A 21,680-nucleotide genomic window follows, 5' to 3' on the forward strand; every position below is an offset into this window, starting at 1 on the left:
CTGGGCCCCATGCCCGCCCTTCCCTGTCCTGGCTATTGGACGGGTTGGGTGGTTAGCTCTCCGCCCTCTGGATGAGTCCCTTTTCTTTGCATATTTGGGTATCTGTGTTTTCTGGTGGGAGGGCCTTGGATTCAACCCGATTGGGGGGGGTCTGTGTGGGTGGGGGTTGGGGGGATTCTGGAGCGGTTGCACTATGTTTCTTTATGTTCTTCTTATTATGTTCTGTGGTTGTGTGAGGATGGCCGGGATGGAGGAGTGGCAGTACTGCGTTATAGGTCTGGTGGGAGGCGGGCATGACACCAGTGGGAGTGGCTCTGATTCGCTGTCTAACATGGAATGTGTGAGGCTTGAATGACAGACGGAAGGTGCGTCTTATGTCAGCGTATGTCAAGCGGCAGAATATAGATATATGCATGTTGCAGGAGACTCACCTAGTGGAGACTTCTCTGCATTATTTAAAGGTGGGGTGGATTGGGGAATGTCACGGCTCTGTTTATTCACACTATGCTAGAGGCGCAGCGATTTTGATACGCAAGGGGCTGCAGTGGCGTACTCGTTGGGTTATTGTTGATCCTTTGGGGCGGTATGTTTTGCTCAGCGTAGTGCTATTGGACAGGCCGTGTCACCTCGTGTCGGTGTATGGACCTAATTCTGATGATCCTGAGTTTTTTAGTGAGGTCTGGCGACTGACTGAGTCACTGGGGGGAGGAACTGTGCTTTTGGGGGGGGACTTTAATGTGTCTCTCGACCCCATTCTGGATAGAGAAAGTGTGGCCCGGGTGCAGCATCCTGCTGCTGCTCGTGTTTTGTCTGCGATTATGAAGGATGCGTCGTTGGTGGACCTGTGGCGGATGAGGCACCCTGCGGATCGGGAGGGTACCTGTGTTAATTATGTGCATAATAGTTGGTCACGCCTTGACCGCTGGCTAGGCTTGCACAATGTGGCTTTATGGACCCGATCGGCTGATCATTTGGCTCGCACACTGTCCGATCAGTCCCTGGTTCGAATAGAGATGGAGGTACCTGGTGGGCCTGCTCAGGCTTATATGTGGAGGTTGCCACCGGGGCACTTAGAGATGAGCTGTTTCATGAGGAGTTACGACACGACATTGCTCTATATTTTGAACAGAATGTGGGCACGGTGCAATCGGCTGGTATGCTGTGGGAGGCCTTTAAGGTGGTTGTATGCGGGATATGTATTTCAAAGCAACATGGGGTGTTGCGTGCACTGCGCCGTGAGTTGGCTGAGCTGGAGGCTCGGATAGTGGACCTGGAGGCTCGGCTAGTGCAGGACTGGTCCGGTGATACATTGGCGGCCTTGAGGGCTGCAGTCTCCTCGTATGAAGAGGCATCTCTGAGAGAACTGCATTTTTTAGGGAAATTTGCATGGGCCAGGCGTTACGGAGAGGGTGAAAGAGCTGGACGCACCTTAGCGAATTTACTCCGCAGGCCGTGGGCCAGCAGCTATGTGACTGAAATGGATGATTTCGGAGGGGAGCGGGTAACGGGTACGGCTGAAGTTTTGAGGGTTTTCACCATATTTTTCCAAGATCTTTACTCTGCTCCTGCTGCAGTGCCTGAGGAGGTGATTCAGGGATATTTTTCTGAAATGAGTCTCCTTTGGTTTGACAGAGCGCATAGGGAATATTTTGATGCTCCCTTTACTTAGGAAGAGGTTAAAGCTGCGATTCAAAGCCTTCCTGGAATAAGGCCCCTGGTTTGGACGGGCTGACCCTGGCGTTTTATAAAGAATATGCTGAAATGTTGGCGCCCTATTTGCTAGAGGTGTATGATGAGGCCCTACAGAATGGAGTCCTTCCGGCTTCCCTGGGCGAGGCGCTCACTGTTACGGTTCTTAAGCCTGGGAAGGCTGCATTTAGTTGCGATTCGTACCGCCCTCTCTCGATGATTAACATAGACAACAAAATATTGGCAAAAATGATTGCGGCATGGTTGCAGCCGCTCATGGCGAAACTGGTGCTGCCGGATCAGTCAGGGTTTATTCCGGGACGGTCTACAGTGCATAATCTGCGCACGTTTTTTGCCGTTGCTGGTTCAGTCGCCGTTGATGGCGTGGCGGTGTTTTTAGACGCTACGAAGGCATTTGATTCATTGTTGTGGCAATATCTGTCCGCGCTTCTTGAGAGAGTGGGAATGAGCAGGCGCTTTGTGAACTGGATACGTTTGTTATACTCGCAGCCAGTGACTCGCTTACAGATGAATGGGTGTGTGTCGGAGTCCTTTGCGGTGGCATGCGGAACCAGGCAGGGGTGCCCACTGTCACCGTTGCTTTTTGCGATTGCGATGGAGCCGCTGGCAGCCTATTTGCGACAGCACCATGGTGTGCGGGGGCTACCGTTTCGTCAGAAATCGATTTTGATATCCATGTATGCTGATGATGTTGCGCTGTATGTGTGTGATCCTGCGCGCAACTTAGACGTGTTATTAGATGAGATTGTCAGGTTCGGAGGAATCTCTGGCGTGTCGATAAACTGGTCTAAGTCTGTCATGCTGCCTCTTTCGTCTGGAACGGCAGTATGCCGATCCCATTATCCTATTATATGGGCGGATGGGCCTGTTAAGTATTTGGGACTTTGGCTGAGCTGCGATGTTGAGACGCTCTGGCTTGCCAATTACGGTAAAGCTATGTCTTGTCTAGAGGACAGAATTGCAGCATGGCGCTCTTTGCCCTTGTCTCTGACCGGGCGGATTGTGGTGGCAAAGATGCTTGTATTGCCTAAGATTCTGTACTAGTTTATTAATCTTCCACTGGTGCTTACGACTGGCTTTTTGCAGCGACTCTGATCTGCGCTGATTCATCTGGTCTGGGAGGGGGGGTCAGCCTCACATTGCCTGGAGAACATTAGTGTTACCATTTGAGTTAGGTGGACTTGCAGCTCCTGATCTGGAGCTTTATTATCACTGTGCGCAGACCCACTTTGCGTATTATTGGGTCCGACCGATTCGTTATTTGCCACATCTGGCTCCGGAGAGTGATGCGAGGTGGCGGGACGGCCTTGAGCGAGTGCTGGGTAGCCTCACCAGGGCTCGGCCTCGTGGTGTGGATACGGTGGCCTCTACAGTCCGGGCCTGGTCGATCTTGCTGAAGGGTTCTGGGATGAGTGTGCCTTTTGCGCCGTCTATGTATGTGGCGGCTGCGGGGGATGAGGCGATGTTTCGTGACTCGCAGCTGCGGAATTTCCTCCAGACCTTCAATTTGGTATCCCTCAAAGATTGGTTTGTCGATGGTAGATTGATGTCCCCGGGGGAGCTCCTGAGGGATGGGCCAGCCAATGCGCTGCACCGCTTATATGTGTTGCGGATATGTGCTATGCTGCATGCACGGTACCCCAGCCTGCCTGCGACTCCGCCGACTTGCCTCGCATTGGAGGCATTGTGGAGTGCGCAGTCACCGAAGAAGCTTATCATGAAATTGTATGGCTGTATGCAGGAGCAGGGTGGGGGTCGGGGCTGACTGCAAGGATGAAGTGGGCGGAAGATGTGGGGGAGGACATTGCAGATGATGTCTGGAGGGCGTGCTGTGCGCATATGCAGGAGTTATCGCCCAATTACAGGCTGCGCCTTGTTAATTTTAAGTTTCTTCACCTCTTATATTATACTTCTCGAAGTTTGTGCGCTATGGGGCTGCGAGCGGATGATGCCTGTGTAAGATGCCGGGCCCCTGCCACTGATTTTATACACTTGGCGTGGAATTGTGCGGAAGTGTATGCCTTCTGGAGGGAGGTTTTTTGTGTGCTTACTGAGATGATTGGCCTGGAGATTTCTCTGTCTCCCATAATGGCGCTGCTGGGTGGGGTGAGTAGAGTGCAGTCAACAGTGCGGCGCTTGGTTGGCATGCTGTTGTTGTTGGCTAAGCGCACGGTGGCAATTTGTTGGGGACGGGACCGGTCTCTTCAAGTCTCAGATTGGCTGCGAGATGCTGCGTTTTGCCAGGAGCAATTAACAAATTATTGGGAGCTGACACTGGTTGGCTCCAGGCCATGTGATATCTGGGCGCCCCTTCGATCCTATCTTGAATCTGCGTCTGTCTGAAGAGTCTGTTTTGAGTACTTGTATCCTGATATATTGAGTGCTGTCCTCGCTTCTATGTACTGCAGTGGACTGCGATGATTGCTGAGGGTGCTGATTGCTCCTCCCGGCCTTTCCTTCCTTCTTTCCTCTTGGTTTTTTGTTTTTCCATTTCTGCTACATGTGTTTATGGGCCTGCCTTTGGGCTCAGTGGCTTGCTGAGACTGTTCGGCTGCAGGCTGCATGTGCATGGACATTTGATATTGTTACCAGACTTTATCTGATTGAACCTAGAGGACCTTCAGAGACATGGGGCACAGTCGGTGCGTTGGGAGACCTGGTGGTTCAATTTGGCGGTAACTGCCTTGATTCAATGCTGTGTGGGTAGAGGGGGATCTTCTGTTCGTCTGTTGTATGTTGTTAACATAAATGCATAAATAAATAAAAATAAAAAAATAAAAAGATCTGGGTTTAATCCATAATTCTTTTGCCCAACATGCCACCCCAGTTTGGACCCAGCAATATGCAATTCAGTCTTGACCTCGTTCCCCGTGGGAACAGTCCAGCCCGAACTGCCAGTCCAGGTCCTTCTTGGACCAGAAATAAACATCCTGGAACCGGTTCGGGGTATCACCCCTCATCACCCAGGCTATCTTTAGTCCAATGGCGCAGTGAGCACGGGACCCACGTCTGGAGATTTTGGCAGAGGGAGGAGGTAGCCTTTCTCCACAAATCTCAAAGAATGGCTGAGGTGTTAATACCGTCATTCAGATGACATGGATGTCAAGTAGGCGTTGTCATGGATAGCAGGTCCTTCTTTAGCCTTGCCCTTTGAACATGCTGCAAGTGCCTATACTACTCTGCCCCTGTAAGTCTGAAGGGTCAGAAAGGCCATCTCAGGAACAGACAACTGGTAGATTTAATTTCCGAGGTCTCCATTTGTTCCTTCTCCTTCCCCCAGCACCTCAGCAGCAAACAGGAGGTTACTGGATGGCAGAGTGTGGTACAAGGGGCCAGCCATTTGATGTCATCAGGTTCCAAAGATTGCCTTTCACATCGGTTACCCATCATTTTGGTAAACATGTCCTTTTGGTGACACAATGTCGGTGTCAGATGGAGAAAGTATTCTTAAACCACCCTCCCAGCATCCTCCTCAAGAGCCACCATGTTAGAAATGAGTGGAGGTACTTAATGTAAAACTTTAATGAAACAGCAGGTGGCGAGGAAGGGTGGAAGGGGTCCTGTCATCTCTGAGAGGGTAGACGCACCTCAGTAATTTCTTATCAGAGCTCAGGGGTATCGAGAGGCCTTTCTCACATGTGTGGCAGGCTGAAAGAACTGCACAAGGCTCACTGAGCCACAGCGGAGGGAACATGGCTAACATCGGCCCGAACCATGGGGCACACCACTAATGCTTAAAATCCCCATCTCTTTGATACACATTCAAAAGGGGAATCCTGTAGATTTCCTCTCTGGTATCACACGAGTGTGTACTGGCATGCCGTAAGCCTTGCGGCGTTGCCAGGCCTGGTGTAGGTCATGCTGCAGCAAACGACACTGCGTGCTGCTTACGGTGAGCCAGAAAAGACCACGAGGGATGTCAGTTCATTTATTTTTTAACCTTTCTGGGCCGAAGCCCAGCCTCTCAGCCGAGAGCCAACAAAGTATAGGAGAGCCCGGGTGGCTCTCTACATCCCTCTCCTATTTAAGCCATGAGCCACCACCCACTCAATAATGAATGTCACAAAGCGAGAGAAAGAAAGAAAGCGAGAGAGAGAGCGAGAGAGAGAGAGAGAGAGTGATAGAGAGAAAAAGAGAGATGCACAACAAAACATTCATAGTAACATACCAAGTCAACACATAAAGGCCCTCATTACAACCCTGGCAGTCGGTGATAAAGCAGCAGTAATGCCACTAAGAGGCTGGCGGTAAATACTGCCAAATTATGGCCATGGCGGAACCAGCTCAGATAGACTGCCACTTTACCACACTGACCGCTAGTGCGGTAGACGCCAACAGCTAGGCGGAAGACAATGTTCTGCCCACTGTATTAAGACACACCAATCCTCCACCTTTTCCGGGGCGGTACCAACGACATCAAAAGCCTGGCAGAAACACTGCACAGAAGGGAAACGACTCACCTGTGGAGACTCAGGGAAGAACCACGCCGCCATGGAGCCCGAACTGCATATATTTCCAATGGTGTTCTACGTCCTGCTCCACCACGAATACCAACGATGGCAAAGATGACCACCTAGCACACAGGGGAGGGAGGGAGGAAAAAGAGAGTGACACACATGCAACACGCAACACCCCCACCCCCAACACTATACACACAAGCAGATGCAGTAAGAAAACATATTGACCCCGTACCCCTCAAGAATAATGCAAGGACAACACCAATAGATTAAAGTGAGTGTAATAAGATACATATAGTAGTAATATGTGCAACCAATCTAAAAGTATATACATATTTACAAATCAAGGGACACTGCCCAGTCCTCAATGTTCGTGGGCCTCAGGGCCATATTACAAAGTCCAAGGCCCCACTTGACTCCTGCAACAACACAGAGAGAATACTGCAGGGCGTCAGTTCGAAAATAGGCAGGCACCTCAGGGGAACAGGGAACGGGGGCACCTCAGCCGGCAGATGGAACAACACGTCTGGTCCTGGAGGGAGCAGCATGCCCTGTGCGCTGTCCTGGGGAGTGCAAGGCCACAGTCTCTCAAGTGGGTTACCTGCCCACTGCCTGGTCCTCGGGAGTGCAAGGCCACCGTCTCTCAAGAGGGTGACTTGCCCACTGGCTCTGGAGGGGGAACCATGCCATGTAATCTTCATCCTGGAGAGGATTGGGTGAGTGGGTGGCTTCTCCACTGGTTCTGGATGGGGCAACGTGCCCTGTAATCTTCATCTCGGATAGGATTGGGTGAGTGAATGGCTTCTCCACTAGTTCTGGGGTGGGCATCGTGCCTTGTGATGACGGTCTTGGGGAGTGCAAGGTCACAGTCTCTCAGCTGGGTGTCAAACCCACAGGATTTGCAGGGGCAGGCTGCACAACAGTTCATGGATGCAGGACTGCACACTGTCCGCCGGCGGTGACGGCTGCTCAGTGGTGGTGATCCCGATGTTGCCGCTGGTGGTGGGGGGAAGCTCTAGCCCATTCCCTGCAGCCTCAGATGGCTGCCCACCGGTGCTGCTGCTGCTGGTGGTGATGCTGGTGGAGCTGGTGGTGCTTCTGCTGGTGGTGCTGCTGCTGGTGGTGGTGGGGGCAAGATCCTGCCCATCCCCTGCAGCCTCGGATGGCTGACCACTGGTGCTGCTGCTTCTGATGGTGGTGGGGGAATCTCCTGCCCATCCCCTGCAGCCTCAGACTGCTAACCACTGCTGGTAGTGGTGGTGCTGGTGGTTGTGGGGGGAGCTCCTGCCCAGCCCCTGCAGCCTCGGACAGCTGACCACTGCTGGTGGTGGTGGGGGGAAGCTCTTGCCTATCCCCTGCAGCCTCGAATGGCTGCACCACCATAGTTGGTGGTGTAGGCTCCGACTGAGTTCCAGCACCAGGCCCCTTGCCCTTTCTGCCTGCTGGTGCAGGCCTCTTGTCCTTCCTGGCAGCAGCTGGTGATGGCTCCTTGGTCCTCTTAGCAGCAGCTGGGAGTGGCTCCTTGGTCCTCTTGGCAGCTGCTTGGGGTGGCTCCTTGCTCCTCTTGGCAGCAGTTGGGGTTGGCTCCTTGCTCCTCTTGGCAGCAGCTGGGGCAGGCACCTTCATGGCAGCACTTGGGGTAGGCCCCATTTCAGTGTGGCTGCCTGGTGCCCGGGATCCTTTACCAACAGGAGTTGCTGTGGACACTACTGGGACTGTGGACTGGCTGATGTGCTTGCCTGGGTTTTAGTCACCCTGGCCAGACGTGAAGGATGGGGGGAGCGGTAGGGAAGACATCAATGGTGGAGAGGAAAGGTTTCTTAGGGACATTGGGGCAGAAAGAGGGAGAAGGTTTGGGAGTGGAGGAAGAGGCAGTGATTGTAGGAGGTGTCTGTCTGCTGTGTTTGGGTGCAGGTGCATGGGCTGGATGCTGTTGTGAGGTGGATGGCTGTTGGGTGTCTGAATGCTTGCGTTTATGTACTTCGGGAGGAGGGGGCACAGACACAGTGGGAGAGGACACAGGGGACCTGTGCATGGATGTTGGGGTGGTGACTGCCATTGAGGTGTGTGTGTTCTGATAGGTGTGCTGGTGATGACGGTAGTGGATGAGGATGTAGTGCATGCAAGTGTGAGTGTAGACACAACTGGGAGGGAGGTGGAGGACAAGGAGGAGGGGGGACACAGTGGAGGCAGTGGATGTTGGTATGTCTGCATCTGGATGGTGTTTGTGTGAGTGCCTGTGGGAAGATGTGTGGTGCCTGTGTTTGCGTGTGCCACTCTTGTGTGTTGTCTTGTGTGCATGCTCGTCTACCTGTGGGCTTGGGATAGGTTGGGGTTGAGGGGAATGGGATTGGGTATAGGAAGTTGGAGAGGGGAGGGTGGAAACAGGGACCATGGCTGCCATCAGAGAGGAGGCCAGAGCCTAGATTGATCTCGGTTGGGCAGCCAAGCCAGTGTGAATGCCCTCCAGAAATGTATTGTTGCATTTGGGCTGCCAGTCCCTGGATGGCATTCACAAGTTGGCTGCACAACAGAGATGGATCTCAGGAGGTCAATAGTCTCCTCACTCAGGGCAGCAGGGCTAACTGGGGCAGGGCCTGAGGTGCCCGGGCGAAGGAGATGCCTACCCTCCTGGTTGAGTGGGCGCGGGAAACTGGCTGACGGGATGCTGGGAGGGCGGTGCTGGTACGGGGTGGTGGCTGTACCTGTAGCTCGGGTATACAAAGGTCACAAAGTCACAAAGGTGTCTGCCACCACCAGGGAGCTTCCATCGGAGGGAGTATCTGTTTCTGAACTGTCCCCTCCAGTCTCCACCGTGGTGCTCCCCTTGCCCTCCGTCCCACTGGTGCCATCACCATCGGTGGACTCTGCCTCCTGGGTCCTGTGGGATGCAGCTTCCTCCGTCTCCGGTGCCTCTGCTCCTCCGTCAGATGATGCAAATAAGGACAGGGTGACAAAACAAAAAGCAGGGGGGAGAGACAAAGGATACACTTTGTCAATTGCAGCACCAACACCACTGATGGCATACACAACACACTCAGACACAAGGAACAGCCCTACGCAGTAGGCAATGTACTACCAATAACAATGCTAGTCACCAGGGCATGGGAGGGACACATACAGCCAACTGCAGCATACCTGGGACCCACACTCCCCTGCCCAGTGGTGGATGCCTACTAGCTAGTTTGGAGGAATGTCAATTCAGAACCCTGCCCAACCTGGGACCTACTCTGCAATGTCAGGCCTGGCCTATGGGCACCCATAGGCACACATCCCCCACCAGGTGTAAGTAGTAATGATGGGCACTGTACTCACCCCTTGTTCCTGCTGTTATGCCCCCAAGCGCCCATCCAGCTCCAGATAAGCCACCGCCAGTATGCGGGCCATCAGGGTAGTCAGGGCTCGACGGGCACCCCTTCCTCGTTCGGAGGCCATCCCCAGCTGGTCCTCTGTCGTCTTCCGTGCCCAGCGTCTCAGGTCCTCCCACCGTTTCTGACAGTGGGTGCTCCACCTGCTGTAGACCCCCAGGGTCCGCACGTCTTTGGCGATGGCATGCCATATACCCTTCTTTTGATGGGTGGTGACCTGCAAAGGAAACATACACAGTATTAGTCAGACCGTCCTGTCTGTTACAATCATGGCCCACCATATCCCCTGCCATCCCCTTATGCACAGACATGGCTCAGCATACATGCTGCACACTGCCCAGGGCCCATTCACCAACCCCACCTACACAAGGCCTTCACACACACCACTCCATGCATTCATGCACCATGCATCGTGTTCACAGTGTACTCACCTGTTGGTCTGGAGGCCCATACAGCAGTCTGTACTGGGGTAGGCCCCCATCCACCAGTCTCTCCAACTCCACTGAGATGAAGACAGGGGCCCTTTCCCCAGTCACACGGGCCATGGTAGGTTCCAGACACAGGTCACAGCAGCACATGCAGTGTAGGTCAGGTAGCAAGTGAGTGAACAGATAGAAAATGACGGTGACGTCCACAGCGGTGCATACTGTCACCGCCAGCGTACATCACCATTGGCAACTGTAACCCATAGGGCCCAATGATAACCAATGAGGAGTTGCGCGGCGGTTCCCGACCGCCTCCCGTAATGGCGCACAATGTCAGCGGAATTAAATCAATTCCACCTGTCCCTCCATTCAGGACAGGCAGACACCATTTTGGGGGGGGCAGGCCATGGATCCTAACTGCGTCACAGTTCACAATTGTACATTCAGGACATATGCCACTAATAAATTATGAAAATCACATCATGCTTTGAACTGTAGTGGTTAAATGTACAGATTATGAATAGCTCCTCACTCTTTTGCCCCAAAGATTGCAACCACTGCGGATAAATGGGAGATGGACACACCCCCGTGTATAGACCCCTCATGGACTTGGCAACAATGGAGGACAGGCACACCATCCTCACCTACAGACTTGACAGGGTCACAATCACAGAGCTGTGTGCCCAATTGGAGCCTGACCTGATATCTGCTATCCTTCACCCCACTGGGATCCGCCCCTCTTGTGCAAGTGCTATCTGTGCTCCATTTCTTGGCATCTGGTTCTTTCCAAGTGACTTTGGGCTTGGCAGCAGGAATGTCACAGCCAATGTTCTCAATAGTGATGACAAGAGTGTTGTTTGCCCTGATTAAACACATGTGCAGCTGCATCGTAGTCCCCCAGGTGGAGGATTTGGCCACAGTGAAGGCTGACTTCTATGCACATATCCCCAAAATTATTAGGGCTATTGATGGAACACATATTGTATTTGTCTCCCCCAGCAAAATGAACAGGTCGTCAGAAATCGAAAATGTTTTCACTCGATGAATGTGTAGATGGTGTGTTTGGCGGACCAGTACATCTCCCATGTCAATGCTAAGTATCAAGGCTCGGTGCATGATGATTTTATCCTGAGGAATGGCAGCATCCCAAATGTGATGGCCCAACTCCAGAGGCACAGAGAGTGGCTAATAGGTGAGCCCTGGTTCCCACCCAGTGGATGTTGGTGTATGGGTATGGTGTGGGCCATAAGGGTTAAGGTGTGGCTAACACTTGTCCCTCAATATTTGCAGGTGACTCTGGTTACCCCAACCTCTCATGGCTACTGACCCCTGTGAGGAATCCCAGGACAAGGGCAGAGGAACGTTACAATGAGGCACATGGATGAAGAAGAAGGGCAATTGAACGGACATTTGGCCTCCTGAAGGCCAGGTTTCGTGCCTCCATTTAACAGGTGGATCCCTGTGCTACTCACCCAAGAAGGTCTGCCAGATCATCGTGGCATGCTGTATGTTGCACATCCTTGCCTTGAGATGTCATGTGCCTTTTCTGCAGGAGGAGGAGTCTGGAGATGGCCGTGTGGCAGCAGTGGACCCTGTGGACTGTGAAGATGAGGAGGCAGAGGATGAGGATGAGGACAACAGAACTGCAGTGATTCATCAATACTTCCAATGACACACAGGTAATACAGTTTAACTTCACATTTCATTGACAGTTTAATCTTTCACATTGTCACTGGCAGGCTGAGAATTCTTACTTCTTTGCACACTCACTGTACCCTTTGGCATCTCTCTTTTGCAGATGTTGGTGCACCACTATCGCTCCTGGTGTGTTCACTGCAGCCAACTACAGGTCTTTTCTATGTAAACATTACTGTACAGTTGAATTGCAATGTTTAAACCTTGTTACATGAATACATACTTAAATCATTTGACATACTCCATACGTTTTTTCAAAGTGTGTTTATTGCAGTGCTCTGACGGAAAGGGGGAAGTGAAATGGGCTGGGGGGATGATGGAGGAAAGTCCAGGTTAGAGTCCAGTCTATTTGTAGCAGAGGTGCATTGTCCACGGGGGCATAGGAAGGGGAGCAATGGCAGTTCAAGGTGGACAGGGTGACAGAGTGGGACACAAGAGTGACAATCAGGAGAGTCTCATTTCTTGGCAGGGTTTTGGCAATAGTCTCTGGCTTCTGCCTGGATCGCAGGGAACGTTTGCAGGGTGGATCTCCTTCTGCAGGGGGAGGGGTGATGGTGGCCTGTAGGTCCTGTGGCGGGGCCTCCTGTCCACTAGCAGCAGCGGAGGTGGAGGGCTGTTCAGTAATCTGGCTAGTGGCAGGGGCCCGCTGGTGTGACACTGCCTCCCTCATAATGTTGGCCATGTCTGCCTGTACCCCTGCAATGGAGACCAGGGTGGTGTTAATGGACTTCAAGTCCTCCCTGATACACAGGTACTGTCCCTCCTGTAGCTGCATGTTCTCCTGCAACTTGTCCAAGATCTGGCCCAGCGTATCCTAGGAATGTTGCTATGCTCCCAGGATCGTGGTGAGTGCCTCCTGGTTAGTCGGTTCCCTGGGGCCTGTCCTCCCCCTGGTGCCAGCAGTCCTCCCAGCTTTTCTGTTGTCCTGTGCCTCTGTCCCCTGAACCATGTGCCCACTGACCCCCGGTCCCTGATTGTCCTGGGTTTGTGGGGTGGCCTGCGGTCCCTGTAGTGGTGGATACACTGCTGATTGATGTGTCTTGGGGACAGAGGTATGGGCACGTTGGGTGGGTGCTGTGGTGGTGTTTCCTGAGGGGGGAGCCTCTGTGGTGGTGTGAGACTGTGCCTGGGGAACCGACTGCCCAGAGGTCCCTGATGGGCCAGGTTGGTAATCCAGAACCAGGCGACCAGAGTTGCTGTCATCACTGTGGGCCTCTTCTGTGGGGGACTGGAAATTGCTGGCACCTCTTCGCTGACATTGGCTGGGATACCTGTGGGTATGTAAATGTAGTGTTATTGTTTCTGTGTGTGACATATTGTGCATGGGTGGGTTGCTCTCTCTGATTGTTATTGCCCTGGTAGGTTCGCCTTGTGTGAGTTGTTATTCAGTGGGCTAGCTGATTGTCTCTAGTGTGAATGCTTTAGTGATAGGTGTTCATACAGGTCTGTGAGTGGTTACCGTGCATTGGTGGTGCATGCAGGGCTTGGCATTGGGATGGGTGGGTTGTGATGGTGGGGTGTGTGGGAGGTGGTGGCGTGATGGGAGTGAGGGTGAGGGTGTGATGGCATGCAGGTAGCGGGGTAGTAGTTGTATAGAGTTGACTTACCAGAGTCCAGTCCTCCTCCTACTCTGGCCAGGTCCTCAGGATGCATGATTGGCAAGACTTGCTCCTCCCATGTTGTTAGTTGTGGGGGAGGGGGTGGGGGTCCACCGCCAGTCCTCTGTACAGCTAGTTGGTGTCTTGCTGCAATGGAACACACCTTCCCCCGTAGGTCGTTCCACCTCTTCCTGATGTCATCCCTTGTTCTTGGGTGCTGTCCCACGACGTTGACCCTGTCCACGATTCTCCGCATAGCTTCATCTTACTAGCAATGGATAGCTGCTGCACCTGTGATTGAAATAGCTGTGGCTCTACCCCGATGATTTCCTCCACCATGACCCTTAGCTCCTCCTCATAGAATCGGGGTGTCGTTGTGGTGCCATGGGTGTAGTGTGAGTGGTGTGGGTGAGGGTGCTGTGTTGGGGTTTGTGATGTATGGTGCGTGGGTGGTGTATGGGTGATGGTGGTATGTGGCTCTGGTTGTGTGAGTGCTCTTGCTGTCTCTCTCTGTTGGCAATTGTTTGTAGTCGTGAAGGGTTGTGGGTAATGTGGGTGTGTGTTTTATAGTGGTGTGGGTGTGGTGTGTGTATGGGTGTCAGGTTTGTGTTATTTAAATTGACCAATGCAGTGTTGTTTTGTATGTGTGTGTGTATTTGGACCGCAGCAGTATTTACCGCCAATGGTTTACCCTCATTAAATGTCCGCTGTGGTGATTCGTGGGTCATAATGTTGTGGGCGTTGTTCTGTAGGTGTAACGGTGTGGGTTTTGCTACCGCCAGTTTATCACTGACCTTTGGGCTGGCAGACTTGTCTGTGTGGCTGTATAGTGATGGATTGGTATGTGTGTGTCATAATATGGTGAGCGGATATCTGCCGCCGCGGCGGTATGTTGGCGCCAATCAGCATGGCAGTAAGTGGGATTTACTGCCAATGTCAAAATGACACCCCTGGAATATTTGGGCCCTTATCTCCTTGTGCAGATTCAGGCCTGTGCACCTGCTTGCGACTTTAGCGCAATCATGCATAAAACATGTTCAACGACTCTGTGTCGGTCTGCTTTGCCTCTCTTAGCTTGAATCTCTCATAATCAGGGTTGAGCTGGGGGTCAAAATGTCCATTGAGAGTGACCACAGCTGCGTCAAAATCATTGTCGCCAACCGTGTTGGGCAGCATCTCGAACAGTTCGTAGAGCTCATTGCCACCGAGATGTAGCATGAGGGATCTCTAGACTGCGCCCTCTGTCGCATGTGTGAACCATTCATGCGATGCTCCTGCATCTAGATTAGAGCAGACTAGAGCATGCATTTTGTCAGTAGTGAGCATTCTATTCTCAATCATCTTTCATCTAATATTGACAAAATTAATACATTTAGGGATTTCCATGGACTAGAATCTGATGTCCATGTTTCAATTAGAATCATTCAGTGCAGACCTTTTCCAAACAGTAATTCCCTATTCATGTTTGTTTTTTCAGATTATTTTATATCGAGTGTGTATCTGTGTGAAATATATGTTGGCTAATAGAATATTAGAATGGAACTGTTTTCAGAGTAGGCGATTAACCGATTCCCAGCTAACTAGAGGAACAATCAGCTAATACAGTCATAGGTTTTGGGAGAGCAGTCTTGCTTCTCTCCAGTTGAACCAATTGGACTAAACCTGAACCGGAGCTGCCAGTTTGTACACTTTGCCCTGCACTGACAGTTTATCTGACTGCACATGGGGGCCAGATGCAACGGGAGAAGCTTGGAGACCAGAGAGCTTTAGACCCTGTACTTTCCATGCTGTGAGCTGACTTCGTCTCAGAGGGAAGCCTCGCCAACCCGTTGTACATGAACCAAACTTGGGCTGATGCAGGGTAGTCAACCAGGGCATCAGTGCAGACTAGAGAAGCATTGGCTAAGTACATTAACTAAGCTGTTAGGCGGTTTGATTGCAAGGGGTCTGAAGCTGATGCTCACTTAATGTTGGCTTATTGTAAGCTTTTTGTGGAAAGCTCTACAATAAGAAATCGAAAAGGTCCAGATGAGAAGCCGAACACAGGAAGTCAGACAATACAAATGTTGGCGCAACCAGTTCCTCTTAGTGAGCTATTGTTTTTAAGTACGGTATCATTATGAATAAAAGGCTTCAACAGAAGTTTTGAAAAGGATTTTGCATTAAACTATAGTGTTAACTATCGGTCATGGACATCACTGTGGACACAACAACTAATGTGATCTTGGATTCCACTGAAATTGATCATGTTCTATTAATACATTTTAGTTTGGGCACCACTGACTCATTGACAGTTTATTCAAAAGATGTTATGAAACACTCCCTCAGACCTATGAACATCCTGGAACTAATTACCTCAACGCAGTTAAGACCTCAATTGATGAAAGTCTTCTGATATATGAAACTAGTCTTCTGATGATTTTATTGCCAAAGGGATGAATTACATAAATAAGACTAATGATCCTACTTTACGGACCTAAGAGGATGCAGAACCTTTATTAGGCATGTTTAATTCACTAATACAATGACAGAAGTATTTAGCTGGCATTCTGATAAAATGGACTTTCAGGTTAATTTACTTGAATAGATAGCCTCGCGTGTTTCTGATGTTAAAGCCAGCCAGGCAGAAAAAGCACTCATGGAATCTATAGCCTCTCAGCCAGGGCTGGCTTTGGCGCTGGTGGCGCCCAGTGCGATAATCATTTTTAGTGCCCCCCCATAACCCTCTCCTCGGATTCCCTCTCCACTACCAGGCAAAAGTGCCCCTCTTCTCTCCATTGATCCTCTCTCATACACATTTAACTTGTTTGAAAGCACTGGTAAAAGTTGGCTTTACTAATAAGAATGTATATCCAGGCAAAAGCACAATTTTTAGAAACATTAGGCATAGATAATGAAAGACTGGGGGGAAAATCATAACGCCCTAATCTACTTTATGCAGTTTGCATGCAGCTCTTTAAAGACCGCTGGTAACAGTCAATGTTCTGTATAAGGGTTCTATATTATGAACTGTTGTAACAAAAGAAACTCTTGACAATTGCAGTAATCCACTCAGCTGTCCACATAAAATACAGATCTGTGATCTCATGTGTATTTATTATTTTTAGCCAGGCATATTAACTCTCTGTTCTACTTTATGATGGATCAAAATTGCAACTAGACAAAGCTCCCATCGCTCTCTCTACCAGGAACATGTACCACAAGAGTTATCTTGACACATTTGGTGCTGATTGAAAGCTGGATCCACAAGGAAATCTGCTGCAGATGTGTTTAAATCGAGGTTTTGCTAAACACAGCACATCCCTGAGGTCATCGGCCCTCTCCCCAGGGTTGTGCCCAGTGCGGCTGCACCATTCGCCCTGCTCTAAAGCAGCACCGCTCTGGGCGTATTGTGTGTAAGGGGCGTGCACACTTACTTATTGGAGCCTGGCTGGTATTACCAATATTTCTCAGAATGAGGAGGCCCCGATTACGGTTCTACAGTCAATCATTTGCTGTCTACAAGAGACATGGCAGAGGCAAGAATCCGAAATGAGTGCAGCCTTTGAGGTCTTTGAGAGGACGCCCCAGCCCTCTAAATGTAATACAAGCTGAGGTAAGGAGCGTCTGGTCATGTTAACTTCTTCAGCTTGCGAAATGACAAATCAGCTGACTGACAGCAATGCCATTTTAGGGCTTAAAATAAGCTGTAAAGGGAAGGCCAGGGATGGGAAGGACTGCCTCATTCTATGGAAAGCATCCTTAACTACTTCAGATAACAAATGGCAGAGCTGGCGATTTGAACTACTAACCTTTCTCGTCCAGTCCAGTTCACGGTTCACTATCCCTGACTCACACTCAAGTTGAACGTGAAATTAGTCAACGGGAGAAGAATACGATTTAGGCAGCAGCTATTTGGGATGCTTTTCGGCAGCTAGCACACATATATATGCTCCTACTGTTCAAATAATATTTTAGATTACTTTTACTTCAGGCAAATGGTTTACACTGGCTGTGAGTTTCAGGGTGTTAGACGCCTTTGTAAGCGGGCGCTTACCTTTTTATGTGGCCAATCTTTATCTTCCTGTCCAAGGCTAGGTGACTTTAAGACTATGGACTCTCAAAAAGGATTAGATGGTATGTAAGACTCCTGGGTTACTGAAGAGCTAGCTTGAGTCTCTATGTCCGGATGGTCGCATGGTCCAAAGGGCCGTATACTGTGAAATATTGGCATATGGTGACTTCTGTGAGGGGATACAGGTCTGTTAATGCGTTTTGAATTTACCATCGCAAAAACAGTATTTTGAATCCCAGTGGACTTTGATGTGGAAAGCTGCAAAAAAAAGTACATTAAACCATTGTAAAGAAACAGTAAAAATAAACAATGAAACCGAGAAGATATAGCAAACGGAATGATCAATATCAAGTATTGAAGACTTGATCAGAAAGGCAAAATCACTTTCGTTCCCTGGTCCCAACAGGATTCGGCCGCTCTTTTAAAATTGCACACTAACTTTTGGTCGACTGAACAAATTAGTCTTTGAGCCTGTATCCAACATCTTGACTGTACTATCTGAATATCTTCGAATTCTTCTACACCGGGAGTCTTTACATCATGATAAGTACATCAGGAGTACCTTTACTTTGCAGCTTAGAAGGTAAGTCGTTTTTCTTGTCATACACAAATACACAATCCCAAAGGAAGAAAAAGATGGCACGCAAAGGAAATTAGAATAACCCTCATTTATTTGTAACACATTTCGGCAAGAAGCATTTCTTAAACCAAAAACATGCCCATGTACCATATAAAAATATATAAACATACATAGACAAACTCAATATACTAGGTGTACCCACATCCCATAGCCTGTCAACGGCAAATGGTATAAACGGGTATCAAATCATGGAAAGTACATAATTAGAAATATATTACGAACTCCATGCCTCAGATTGGCCACTATTTAAGTTATTAACGCATTCGTATAGTAGATGTGGTTGAAGGACCGCAAGTGCATTACATAACATGGAGCCTATTGTAAGATTTCATGTATAACTAGGATTTAAAAAATTGTGTTACACACCATGTCATTTTATAGTGCTTTAAATGCTCATTTTCTTCCATGAACATTAATAATTTCGCACCAGAACCCCAAAAAGCGACCCATCCCTGAACCCTAACAGCCCCTTGCCACCCCATAATATTACCCATCCATGATTCCTTAGGATTCCATGGCCCTCAAAAATGTACCCAACCCAGAACTCTAAAAACACATTACCACCCGAAACATTACCCATCCATGAACCCTAAAAACTCATTGCCACCCCAAAAAACTCCCCATCCTGCAACCCTGCATGCTCCTAATCATCCCCGAACTCTACCTATTTCAGAACTGTAAAAATGCACTTACCTCCAATTAAAAACGAAACCAAAATAAATACCTAAATATGGTTAAACTTTAACTTAAATTATAATAATATTTAAGTTTTTTAATAATAAACATATCGAAAATAAAAAATATTTTTATTAGTATTATTTTCATTGTTGGAAGAGTTCATACAAGCCATCAATTCTCAGAATATCACAGGTTAGGACAAAGGAAAAGAATAGTACAAATTCAGCTTCCGACATTAACGCGATAAAGTACAAAGAGATGTACACTGATATTGCACATTATACCGATATTAGCAGCAACTTTTTATGATTCGACAAAAAGTAAAAGCAAACATTGCACCTTGTCCTAAGTATTAACAGAAATAGCTACAGCCCTGCCTTTACCAAATTGGCCCATTAACTCTGAAATGTATTATGTGTGCCTGACCTTAGTGAGTAGCAATATTCTAGTCCTATAATATTTGATATTTTAGACCGCCAATATTGAGAGGTGGGGGTAACTTCCGAACACCAATTTTGCAGAATTATAGACCTTGCTGTGAGAGTGATTAAAAACTGTTGTTTCTTCTGCAGCTGTCTGCGTGTTAATTTAAAAAAACGTACGTGAGCGGTATTCCTGTAAACCAGCGCAAAATTGCGTTATTTTCAGATAATTCTAGATAATATGTGTCCAGTTAAAATCCTTGCCCAGGATCAGTTTCCCCAGGATTGTTAAAATTGTCTGACAAAGCTCTACCAACGGAGCTGGGCCATCTACAGTTGGAGAGTAAATAGTAGCAAGTTATTTTAACATTGTTAATTAAGCCACTAACTAAGGTCAACTTCCCTTCTTTGTCTGTTTGGGAGGAGCTGATATGACACTGTATATGTCTATTTACAAAAATCCCGACTCCCCATCGGCTGCCTTCGCACTTGAGATACATTCACATTCTTGACCACTGCCTAAAAGTTGGGCAATTCAGCTCCCTCTTTTCACGAACGTGTGTTTCCTGAATTAGCACGGTCTATGGAAATGTCCTTTCAGCCAACCCTCAATTGCTCTGGCCTTGCCTTTATCATTCAGGCCTTTGTAATTAAATGAAATCACTTTCAAGTGGCCATTTTGTGATTTAATCTTTGGTAAATTCAGAAATGTGCCACCGGGAAACACAATCCTACAACAGGATTACATTTTAGATAACTGGCTGGATGCAAGAGGAGGGCAGGTCGGGTGTGGTCTTGAATTTCTGCATCTCTTTCTAGGCGATCCAATGTAAGCAGATGTTACCGATATCTTCTGACTTGAAGCATCACTGTCACCATTAATGTACTTTAGATGTGCCGAACCCAGCCTGCCTCTTTCCTTTTACTGTATATGCTTCCCTGAAACTCTTAATTTTGAAAGTGCACTGTGCTCCCTCTCCCCTTCTTTTCTTAGAATACTTCTGAGACTTCAAATTAATGTTGCTGAGGTGAAATGCTCCTTTCCTAAGAACATAAAGTGCAGGGCAAAAAAGTGCTGTGCAAAAAGGTTTGCAAGCATATATGCATGGGTTTCACAACCTCTTGCCAGCTTATTGCACTGATCCATGTTCAAAGTGCTTAAGTGTATACGATACGTCCTCATAATTGTGAGATCCTTGTCAAAGCCAGGTAGGATGCTCGTTCTTATCAACTTTTCCACCTGCTGAATCGGGTCACAGTGGCCACTGAACGTCTCCTCGCCCTTAGGAACCCCCAGGAAACGTAAGGTAGAATGCCCACTGTCTTTTTCAAGATCTTCTATCTTACTTGACAGTTGTCAAATTCCTTACTGAGCTGTCGTTAAGTCTGCTTCCCGCACTCACATCTCATCTTCCAATGTAGAAATTCATTACTCTGCCTCCAGGAGTCTCCAAGGGAGATGAGTCAAGGCCTTTTCAATTTTCATGAATCACAGACCGAGTGCAGCAATTTCCTCCCTCTGTACCCGCTTCAGTTATCTTATCTCCTTGACAATGCTTTCCAGTAAATCTGTTATGGATTTAAGTCCACAGGATCAGCACTCGGCCTGGTACTTGTCTCTGCTCCGGCCCCCCCTCACTGAGCGTCTGTGTTTTATGTGTGGTGACAACCTTCAAGTTAATGCTAGGGCTTATTTGAGCAGAATGAGAAGACTGATCCCCGATTTCTTTCTTGGCAATGTTCTTCATTTATTTGCAAGGAGTCAGCTGTACAACTCTCCTCCAGCAGAGATCGCCCTTCACCAGATCGTGATGGTTTTAAGAAGAATGGCTATTCTCCTACTCTTCTCCCCTTGATTATTGCAGCCATGATTGCATCAGTCTCTCTCTGAGGGTCCTGACTTATGAGGACCTAACTCATGAACTCTTTCCGAGGCATCTAACGTTAAAGTGCCTCTGGCGGGCTTGTCTGGACCCAACTCTGGATCCAGCTCTTGCTCCTCCCCTTCTATCATGTGTGCCCACCGTAGGCAAGGCCGTTTGTTCATCATCAGCAGTCAAAAATGTCATTGACTCTTCTGTAAAGGAGGGAGGATCGGAGTCAAATAGATTGGTGCCATTGTCCATACTTCCATTGTCCCTGGAAAGATTTTCTGTCAATCAATCAGTATTTGTAGAGCACAGCACTATCACCCCTGGGAGAATCTTGGCGCTGGGGTGTGAGGTCTCAGTCAAAAAGCTAGGTCTTGAGTTTCTTTCTGAAGTTTGCGAGGGAGGGTGCTCTTTGGAGGTGGAGAGGCAGGTTGTTCCAGGTCTTGGCAGTGATATGAGAGAAGGAACATCGAATGCTGGGGCTGCGATTAATTTGAGGGGTGTGCATGAGGGCTAATAAGGAGGAGCGCAGGTGTCTAGTGGGTCGGTGGAATTTCTGTTGGTGCTTGATGTAGACCAGTCCTTGATTGTGTAAGGCCTTGTAGGCATGTGTGATAATCTTAAACTGGCCTCTCTTCTGGATGGGCAGCCAGTGGAGTAGGGGGTGATGAAGGTCCATTTGGGAAGGTTCAGGTTGAGTCTAGCTGCCGGCTTCTGTATGGTTCTGGAGTCTTTTGAAGAGTTCTCAACCTCTTAACTGCA

This window comes from Pleurodeles waltl, chromosome 7, assembly GCF_031143425.1.
Source record: "Pleurodeles waltl isolate 20211129_DDA chromosome 7, aPleWal1.hap1.20221129, whole genome shotgun sequence".
In the NCBI taxonomy this organism is placed as follows: Eukaryota; Metazoa; Chordata; class Amphibia; order Caudata; family Salamandridae; genus Pleurodeles; species Pleurodeles waltl.